We start from the raw sequence: 10,524 nt of genomic DNA, 5'->3' as shown, positions 1-10,524 counted from the left end.
CACATCCAGGTGAACAAAGCCCCCAAGATGCACCACCGGACTTACAGAGCTCTTGGCTAGATTAATCCACACAGGAGCTCCCCCTGCCACATTGAAATGATCCTGACTGAGAAGGAACAAATCGTTCCCAAGCCAGAAGAGGAGGTTGCACTGAAGAAAAAGATTTCCCAGAAGAAACTGAAGAAGCAAAAACTCATGGCTTGGGAGTAAATTAAGCTTAAATAATAAAAGGGTTCTTTTTTTTTTTAAAGAACATATGTACATTTGTTGCCATCATCATTCTCAAAACATTTGCCTTCTACTTGAGCCCTTAATATCTGCTGTTCATTTTCCCCCTCCCTCCCCACTCCCCCCTACCTCACGAAACCTTCATCATTCATAAATTAATATTATTTTATCATATGTTGCACTGTCCAAAGTCTCCCCCTTCCTTCTTCTCTGCTGTCCCTCCCCCAGGGAGGAGGCTATTTGTAGATTCTTGTAATCAATTTCCCCTTTCCACCCCACATTCTCTCCACCCTCCAGGCATCGCCACTCTCACCACTGGTCCTGAAGGAGTCATCTGTCCTGCGTTCCCTGTGTTTCCAGTTCCTATCTGTACCTATGTACACCCTCTTATCTAGCCAGATTTGTAAGGTAGAATTGGGATCATGAGAGTGGGGGGAGGAAGCATTTTAGAACTAGAGGAAAGTTACATGTTTCATCGTTGCTACCCTGCACCCTGACTGGCTCATCTCCTCCCCACAACCCTTCAGTAAAGGGTGTCCGGTTGGCTACCAATGGGCTTTGAGTCTCCACTCTGCACTCACCCACATTTTCAATGATATGATTTTTTGTTCTTTGATTCTTGATACCTCATGATCCCGTCGACAGCTTGTGGTCACACAGGCTGGTGTGTTTCTTCCATGTGGGCTTTGTTGCTTCTGAACTAGGTGGCCACTTGTTTATTTTTGAGCCTTAAAGATCCCAGATGCTATATCTTTTGACAACCAGGCACCATCAGCTTTCTTCACCACATTTGCTTATGCACACGTTTGTCTTCACTGATCGTATCAGGAAGGTGGGCACCCACTGATACGATTTTTAGTTCTTTGATGTCTGATAACTGGTCCCTTCTACACCTCGTGGTCAGCCAGGCTGGTGTTCTTCTTCCATGTGGGCTTTGATACTTCTCAGCTAGATGGCCGCTTATTTATCTTCAAGCCTTTAACACCCCAGACGCTATATCTTTTGATAGCCGGGCACCGTCAACTTCCTTCACCACATTTGCTTATGCACACATTTTTCTTCAGCAATCGTGTCGGGAAGGTGTGAATCCTGGAATGCCAATTTAATAGAACAACGTGCTCTTGCATTGAGTAAGTGCTTGAGTGGAGGCCCAATGTCCATCTGCTGCCTTAGTACTAAACCTATAAATATATGCACATAGATCTGTTTCCCTACACTCATATAAATATATTTACATATGTACATTACAGTCTTTGGACCTCTATAAATACCCTTTGTCACCTAGTTCTCTCCTCTATTTCCTTTTACTTTCCTCTTGTCCCACTATCATGCTCAGCCTTCATTTGGGTTTCAGTAATTTCTCTCGGTTACCTTGCCCTTGCTGAATCCCTACCAGACCACTCACACCCTCCTTGCTACTGTTTTTGGATAACTTATAGCTCCCCTGTCCCTGGGTTGGTCAGCACTACCCCTTTGCCCCCTTCTCTCCCACTCCCCTATTCCCCCGGAACTATTGGTCCCCTTGTTTTCTCCTCCAAACTATTCATGCAGTCTATCGTATCTAGATAGGTCTGTAGAGATAATAATATGCACCAAAAATCAAGTCATTGCAAGATAGGCAATGAGTGAGAACACAGCAATGACAACAAAAAGGAAACCAATTACCCATAGAAGAATAAATTAATTTTGGAAGGCAAATGCTTTGAAAATGATGAGGGCAAAGAATGTACAGATGTGCTTTATACAACTGATGTAAGTATGGATTGTGATAAGAGTTGTATGAGTCCCTAATAAAATGCTTTTTTAAGAATAAAATAAAAGAAAAAAATTTTAAAGAAAGAAAAACCTATACATAGATGAAGGTCTGATTTTTAATCTCTAGGTGTGTCCTTCAGTCAGGTCCAATGGGGTACCATGCTTTGGCCCCAGAGTCTGTCCTTTGTACTACCTCAGGGGCTCCCTGCTCTGCTCCCACGGTTGCTCTGCCACACACTTTTAGAGGTTTGCCTCAGTGTCATAGGATCAGTCTGGGCCAGTTCTAACCCTGAGTCTCCAGTGTTGTCCCACTTAGGGCCCTGGGCCATCAATGGACGGTGTGTCTCGTAGTGGGATCAGCCACATTGTCCACTCTGTCCATTGGCTGTTCAGAGCCGGGATATCGTCCTCCAGGCTTGATGGGCCAGGATGTGCTCCACTCTCTCTTTCTCCCCCTTCTTTGCTCCCATTTGCTCTGATCAAACATGCCCCTCTCTCCTAGATGCAGCTTCAGTGCTGTCCTCTGAAGTAAATTCTTCTTGGGGCAGGGGCAGTTGTCCACATAGCTGGTATGGGAGCCCAGCCCTCAGGCCCCTCCACTGGCTCCCCACTCCGTGCGGGCACACTGCATTCATCTGGCACTGGCTTTATATCTGGTCCCTCTTTCCCTGTGGAAACACAAACAATACCCTCCCCTTGGGTGGGACAGTCAGGCACCTTTTCTCTGGAGCTTCCCTCAGCACCACCTTCGGTTGTGTCCATGCCCATGCCCAGGTCCAGGAAAGGCTATGCACCATGCAGGATGCTTGGGAGCAGGTCTTTCAGGCCTGGGAATGGAAGCAAGGGAGACGGCAGGCCATGCACCGCAAGCAGCTCTTCCTCAGACAGTGTGGCATCTGGACAAGATCCTGCAGGCCCAGGAGACAGCTCCCCTCACCACACACAGACACACTGACCCTAGGACCTCCAGTCCTCCTGCAGTACCACCCCAATCCCCCTTGCTTCCTGGATCACTGGCTGCTATTCTGATACGGAGCTAGATAGTGTGTCTTCCCAAGTGGCCAAGGGGACACCTGAGCCTCAGGTCACTCAGGGCCATCTCCTCCCCACACCTGGCCCCGGCCAGCCAAGCCCTACACGGTTTGGTTGGAAATTGATGGGGCTCCTCCCCACCTCGTCAGAAGTTGGGATGTTCCTAACGGCCCCCAGGTTGGAGTGCTCTTCTTCCTCAGGTTCCTTCCCCTCCTGCTCAGCACCCACCTCCCCACCCCCAGCCGCAGGCCCCTTGATGCACCCCCAGAGAGCCCAGGCTGTAAACCAAGGTTCTGGCAGATGTTGCTGTCTAGGGTTCCCTTTGAACTACAATCTGTTCCCCCGATCCCCCCCACCTCTGTGTCACCTCCATGGCTGCCCCAGGTCTCCCAGGAAGCCAGTGCCCTGGAGGGCTCTGTGGAAGAGGTGGAGAGGCTGATCCAGAAGCATGGCACCTTCCAGAGGTGCTGAGCACACAGGACAGGGTGGTGATGGCCAGGACGGTCATGGGCGTGACCCTGATAAGGCCGGGGTATCCAGACTGTTGGGGGCACACGGGTGAGGTGTGTATGCACACCGAACCTGTGCTGGTGGGTGAGGGATTACCAAGGAGCCAGGGGCTCCAATCCAGGCCTGGTGACCAAGCCGAGGTGCCCAAGCACCCAGAAGCGCATGGGGATGGGTTAGGCCACACTCTGGGGACCACAGAGGGCATTTGGATCTGCCCATATCACATGGCCCCTGCTTCCTTCTGCCCAGGAGCCTGGCCAACCCTCAACTGCAGAGCTGTTAGTGAGGGTTAGAGACTTATAGTGAGGGCTATGGGCTGTGAGCCAGCCCCAGCAGGGGTACACTCGGTACTCAGGGCTGGGTCCACCTCCCACCTCCCACTACGCGGGCGGCTGCTCTGAGAGAGCAGGCCAGGGTGCTGCCAGGCCCCTGGGTTCAGGGCCTGCTGGGCACGATACGAGAGCGGCCTTCTTGAGTGGAAGCCCTGGGAGAAGGTCAGCGACACAAGCTTCACACCTCTCTGATTACTGCCGGCTTTCTCATGGCTGCTAGCCAGGTCAGAGGGCACCCCACCTGAACCCCATTTTACCTTTAAAAGTGACCTTCAGCCCCACTAGGTGCCAAGGGGCGGCCTGCGGTGGAACGGGATGTGGAGAGTTTAATGGCTTTTCCAGGGGCAAAGCTAGGACTGGAGCCCAGGGTCCTTGATTCTCAGACCCGTGTGGACACCTGTCATCCTGATGGGCAGAGTAGACAGGGCCCCAGGGGTGGGTGAGGGGCACCCTCCACATGAGAACCCACCCATGGCCCCTGCCCAGCCACTTCCTAGATCTGAAGACTGATGGGCCTGGGCCCTGTCATCTTGGGGGAAAGAAAAATTATTGTGCTGTCCCTGAGCCTGGTCAGCATTTCACTCCTTGGCACAGCCCGAGGGGTAGACGGGGTCACCGCTTGGGGCCAAGGCAGTATGAACATCAGGGCACTCATGTCCCCACCATCACACAGGACGGCGACTGGATCCAGGGGTGGGGTCAGCAGCTGGAATAGCCTGTCCCTCTTGGGGACCACAAAGAGAAGCTGATGCGGTTTCAGAAACACCTGGCCTATGAGACAGAGACCCCATGGAAGGGAGGCAGGAAGGGAATTGACAGGAAGACCTGGGACCCCTGCTAGGTACTGGTTTTCCATCCAGCAGCCTTGTCCCCAACACCCGCAGTGTCACTGTGCAGACACTAATCAGACTCTGTCACCTGCCCGATGCCAAGGCCAAGACCAGCCAGGAAGAAAGGATCGAAGAGAACCCTGGGCAGAAGGGCAGAGGCCAAGCCGATAATGTGCCCGTCCTCCACAGAGTGCCCTTGCTAGAGTCCTGGACCTTGGGAAGGATCTGGAGAGCATGGAGAGGCTGCTGCACAGACACGAGGCCTTGGAGCAGGAGATGGGCCTCCTCCAAGTTCAGGGGCAGGTATGCCACTGGGTCTAGCATCGGGGCCAGGCCAGGGGACCTCTTCTGTGGGACCCTGCAGAGGAAGAGCTGAGCCAGTATACTCCCATGCCAGGGGCCTCTTGAGCACAACCTGATCCCCTTCCTCAGCCTCCGGACATCCCCCATATCCCGGAGCAGAAGGCAGCCTCCTCTGCCAGAGAAGCCTGGGGTCAGCCCGCAGCCTTAGCCACAGGTGCCAACAGTTTATGGACAGCTGGCAACAGCTCCAGAGCAGAGCCCAGAAGTGGTATGGACACCCTTTGGGTCCATTTCTTTACTCCTGCCCCCCTTCAGCAATCAAGTCCCATGCATCTCCTTGACTCCTTGTTTTAGGGTACAAAAGAGACCTTCAGGACAAACAATGTAAAGAAAACATCGATCAAGTCTTAAAAGAGACCACGACCACACAATGACCCAGACACATCATACGTGAAACAAATCCAGGGAGACTCATATGTGTGTAAGAAAGAGGTCTACTGGCGATATCTAAAACAGATGGAAATAGAGTTACCATATGACCCAGCAACCCCCCCACCCTTACTGTGCAAGAAACAAACCAAGATCAGACATCTGTGCTCCAATGTTCATTGTGGCATAGTTCACAATTGCAAGGAATTGGAAACAACCCAAATTTCCATCACCTGACAAATGGATTACAAAGCTGGGGTACCTCTACCAGCGGGGATCAACGATGTAATGTCACACCGGAAGTTCTCGGCGCCCCAGCATGGGTCTCTGGGCTTCCTGCCTCGGAAGCGCAGCAGCCGGCACGGTAGGAAGGTGAAGAGCTTCCCCAAGGATGACACCTCCAAGCCGGTCCACCTGACAGCCTTCATGGGCTACAAGGCCGGCATGACCCACATTGTGCGCGAGGTCGACAGGCCAGGTTCCAAGGTGAACAAGAAGGAAGTGGTGGAGGCCGTGACCATCATGGAGACCCCTCCCATGGTGGTAGTGGGCATCGTGGGCTATGTGGAGACACCTCGCGGCCTCCGGACCTTCAAGACGGTCTTTGCGGAACACATCAGTGACGACGAGTGCAAGCGGTGGTTCTACAAGAACTGGCACAAGTCGAAGAAGAAGGCTTTCACCAAGTACTGCAAGAAGTGGCAGGATGACGAGGGTAAGAAGCAGCTCGAGAAAGACTTTAGCAGCATGAAGAAGTCCTGCCCGGTCATGTGCGCCATCGCCCACACCCAGATGCGCCTGCTCCACCTGACGGAGATGCAGGTGAACGGGGGCTCGCTCCGTGGCTGAGAAGCTGAACTGGGCCCAAGAGAAGCTGGTGCCAGTGAACCAGGTGTTCGGGCAGGATGAAATGATCGACGTCACGGGGGTGACCAAGGGCAAAGGCTACAAAGGGGTCACCAGTCGTTGGCACACCAAGAAGCTACCCCGAAAGACCCAGCGAGGGTTGCGCAAGGTGGCTTGTATCGGGGCCTGGCATCCCGCCCGTGTGGCCTTCTCGATGGCCCGCGCTGGGCAGAAAGGCTACCACCACTGCACAGAGATCAACAAGAAGATCTATAAGATTGGCCAGGGCTACCTCGTCAAGGATGGCAAGCTTATCAAACAACGCCTCCACCGACTACGATCTCTCTGACAAGAGCATCAACCCCCTGGGCGACTTTGTCCACTACGGGGAAGTGATCAATGACTTTGTCATGCTCAAGGGCTGCATGGTGGGCACCAAGAAGCGAGTGCTGACTCTGCACAAGTCCCTGCTGGTGCAGACCAAGTGCCGTGCCCTGGAGAAGATCGTCCTCAAGTTCATCGACACCACCTCCAAGTTGGGCCATGGCCGTTTCCAGACCATGGAAGAGAAAAAAGCTTTCATGGGACCACTCAAGAAAGACCGGATTGCCAAGGAGGAAGGCGCATCACAGATGGTACAGCTGGTGGGATCAGAATAAAGACTTCTTTTTCAGTGGGGGGGGGGGGGAACTGTGGTACATACATACAATGGAGTACTACGCATCGCTAAAAAGTAGTGATGAAAGTTTGAAGCACATCACTGCATGGGAAGAACTGGAGGAAAGCATGCTAAGCGATGTAAACCAAGCACAAAAGGACAAGTACACATTGAGTCCACGGAGGTAAGCTTTAAAAAAAATGCAAAAGGGACATAGAGGAAAAGCTACTGTATGAACATTCCTGGGGTGAGGACCAGGTAATATGGCAGGGACCAGACCAAATTCAAGGATACACATGGTAGACAGATAAAAAAGAGGCGGGGAAAGGAAAAGTAATAATAATAATAAATAAATGGGTAGCGGGGTCACAGGGCACTAACCCGCCCAATGGTGCCACCGTGAACCCGTATATCTCCGATCTGCCTGCATCTGTGCCTTTGCCTGTGCTCACCCTTTCTCTACTTGACTCGGTCCTACACCTGTTCTTTTGTGTCTGGCTTATGTCATTACCAGCAGCCCTGCTGGCGTAGTGGTTACATATTGGACTGTGATCTGCAAGACCGGCAGTTCAAGTCCACCAGCTGCGCCTTGTGAGAAAGATGAAGCTTTCTATGTCTGTAAAAGAGTTACCATCCCCGGAACCCGTGGGGGCAGTTCCACTCTGCCCTTTAGGGTCACCATGAGACAGAGTTGACTGGATGGCAGTGATTTGGGAATTTTATTTATTTCATTCCCAGCATGTCTTTTCAAAGTTCATTTGTGACCTGACATTTATCCCCCTATTTTAATGAAAGGACACCACTCCATTCTAGAACTCGAACTCACTGACTTGGTCCATCCATCTGTCCACGGACTCAAAGGCGGCTTCCACCTTTGGCTGTCGTAACTATAATGCAGTGATGTCCATAATTTAAAAGAACGCGTTTTGACATGATGTTTTTAGGGGACACAGTGAGACCAGAGCATTTGTCCCTGCCGGTGAAGGGACTGGAGGTCAATTCTTTTTTTTCCTTCTTTTTTAAGTGTCTCTATTCCCATCTACAAAAGATGGACCCCACTCAGGACTTTATATGGTTTCTCTCCTTGAAACAAAATAATCCATTGTTGTGCCCATTACATAGAGGGGGGCACGAAGCTTACAAGCTAGTGCCCAGAACCTACAGCCACAAGGCTGGTGGCTGGATGAGGTCTGTGTGCTCACTGTGGCTGCAGGAGGGACAGAGGGGCCTGCAGGGGGGCCACTGGGCCTCAGAGACCTTCCAGGCGAGGCTACAGGAACTGCAGCAGGTCTGGAGCGAGCTGAGGGCCAACTGTAGGAGGAAAGAGGCCACGCTCCAGGAGGCCTGCAAGGTAGGACTGTGCACGCCCTGGGCCAGGTTGGATGGGACCCCAGGTTGCCCAGTGCCCACTGCTCACCCCACGTCCTGCCCCAGGCCCTGCGTACGGGGGAGCATCTGGGAGATGGAGAGCTGGCTGCATCCTGTGGAGGGGGAGCTGCGAGTCCCTGGCAGTGTATAGGACCGTCCTGGGGTGGATGAGCTCCTGGGGGCACAGGCAGACGTGGAGGCAGCAGTGGCTGAGCATGCTCAAAGGGCACGGAGTCTGCTGGCCCGGGCCTGGGCCTTCATTCCTGAAGGGCTCAGCCTCAACGTGGAGGAGCCTGCCCGGCTGCTGCTTCAGAAGTAGATCTGCCTGTGCCCCCTCCTCCTTCCCTGCAGGAATCCCACCCCTGTCCCCAGCACACCCACTCCCAGCGCTCCTGTGACCAGCATGAGGAGCTCACCTTAAGACTGTCAACCCTGCACCACCACCACCCCCTGACCCCCCCACCCCCACCCCTCACCCCCACCCCTCGCACTGACAGCAAGCTAGAGAGCCTGCGGGAGCCCTGAGGCCCGGAGCCTCCTTTCCCAGTTCTGTAGGGACACTGATGAGGAACTGGCCTGGGTGCAGGAAAAACTGGCCCTGGCCACAGCCCAGGACAACGGCCAGAGTCTGAGCGAGGTGCAGCACCTGCAGCAGCAGCACCAGGTGCCAGCCCACCCCAGGATCAGAGGGGAGGGTGTCTTCCCCAGCAGGGAGCAAGCACAGGGCCCTGAGTGACCACTGGAGACTACGAGAAGACACAATGTGGGGCCCAAGGAGGAGCTTCTGCCTCAGCAGGCTTTGGGACATCCTGGGCTCTTTGCTGACCATGGAGACAGGGTCCATGTCTATGGGGCCCCATAAGGCTTCAAGGGAGTCCCCCAAGGAATGGCCTGTTCACATAGCAGCCCTGGAGACCTTGCGTACTCCACAGAACTTGGAGCAAGAGCTGCACAGCCGGTCCTGGCCAGGATGGTGGAGGACACAGGGCACAAGCTGCAGGCCGGCACTTTGCCACCCAAGAGGTGGCAGCCGAGGTGCAGCAGCTGGAGAGCGCTATGCTCTGCCTGTGCGCAGAGGCAGAGCAAAGGAGGCTGAGGCTACAGAAGGCTCAGGAGGCCCAGCAGCTGCAGATAGATAGAGGTGAGGGGCACGAAAAGTGGGGGTCTGCCCGGTGTCCAGGGCTCAAGGGGACTCCTATGGGGGACCCAGACTCTCGATGTGCCTAGCAACTCCTCTAAGCGCTCTCTTGTTCCAAGGCCTCTCTTCCACACGTGTCCAGAGATGAGACCCACTGGGTCCTTTAGCTTTGCTTTCCTACTGAGGCAGAATGGACCCAATGGCAGTGGGTGTGGGGGTGTCTTCTAAGCCGGTGGCTCTTCTCAGTCGGTTATTGCATTCGAATGTCCTGGAACTTTGAAAAGATACGGACATGCAGCCTCCAATCCAGACAAAATCTGAATCTACAGGGGTGGGGCCTAGGCAGAAGCACCTTTTAAAGCTCTCCTGCCAACCCCGCGGGGAGGAGGCAGCACACCCAGGTCCAGTGGGGAAACAGATAAGCCACTCTGGACAACCGTCTGGCCGGAACCACCGTGTTCTTGTGACACGGGAGAACTTCGTGGGAAAGGGAAAAGAAAAGGCCACAGGGCTGCAGGGGACCTCGGGGAAGGAGCTGTCTTGCTTCCTGAGAACCAAGACTGCCTTCAGAGTAAACTGTGGGAAATAAAAAAGAAACAGGGGGCGGGCTTCTAAAGAGCAGCCAGGTGGGCCATTGCACTCCTTCTCAAGGCTGCAAACCCAGTCTGGAGGCCATGGCCTGCCCAGCTGTCACCCCAGCTCCTGGAGGCAGAATCCTGGCTGGCAGAGCAGGGCTGTGCCCTGGATGGCATGAACATGGGCCTCGTGCACCCTGATGCCATGGTTGGAGGCCACCCAGAGCGAGCTGAAAGGGTTCTGCGGGCACCTGGAGGATTTGCAGAACTCAGACAGGTTGGCAGGGGGTGGGAAACCTAGGGAGCAGGGGGTGGGCAGCCAGAGAGGAGAGGGCAGCAATCCCCTGTGACTTTCCTGATGCAGCCCCACAGTGCTGTCCATCTGTGGGCGGTGAGGGAGGTCCACGCAGTACGACTATGGGCAGCGGAGGCCCAGGGGTAGTGCCAACTGGAGGGAGAAGCCCTGCTCCTCCACGCCTGGCTGTACAGCAAGGTGGCCACTGCCGAGTCCCAGGACTGT

This window comes from Tenrec ecaudatus, chromosome 4 (genome assembly GCF_050624435.1).
Source record: "Tenrec ecaudatus isolate mTenEca1 chromosome 4, mTenEca1.hap1, whole genome shotgun sequence".
Classification (NCBI taxonomy): Eukaryota; Metazoa; Chordata; class Mammalia; order Afrosoricida; family Tenrecidae; genus Tenrec; species Tenrec ecaudatus.
Note: the sequence above shows the minus strand (reverse complement) of the source record.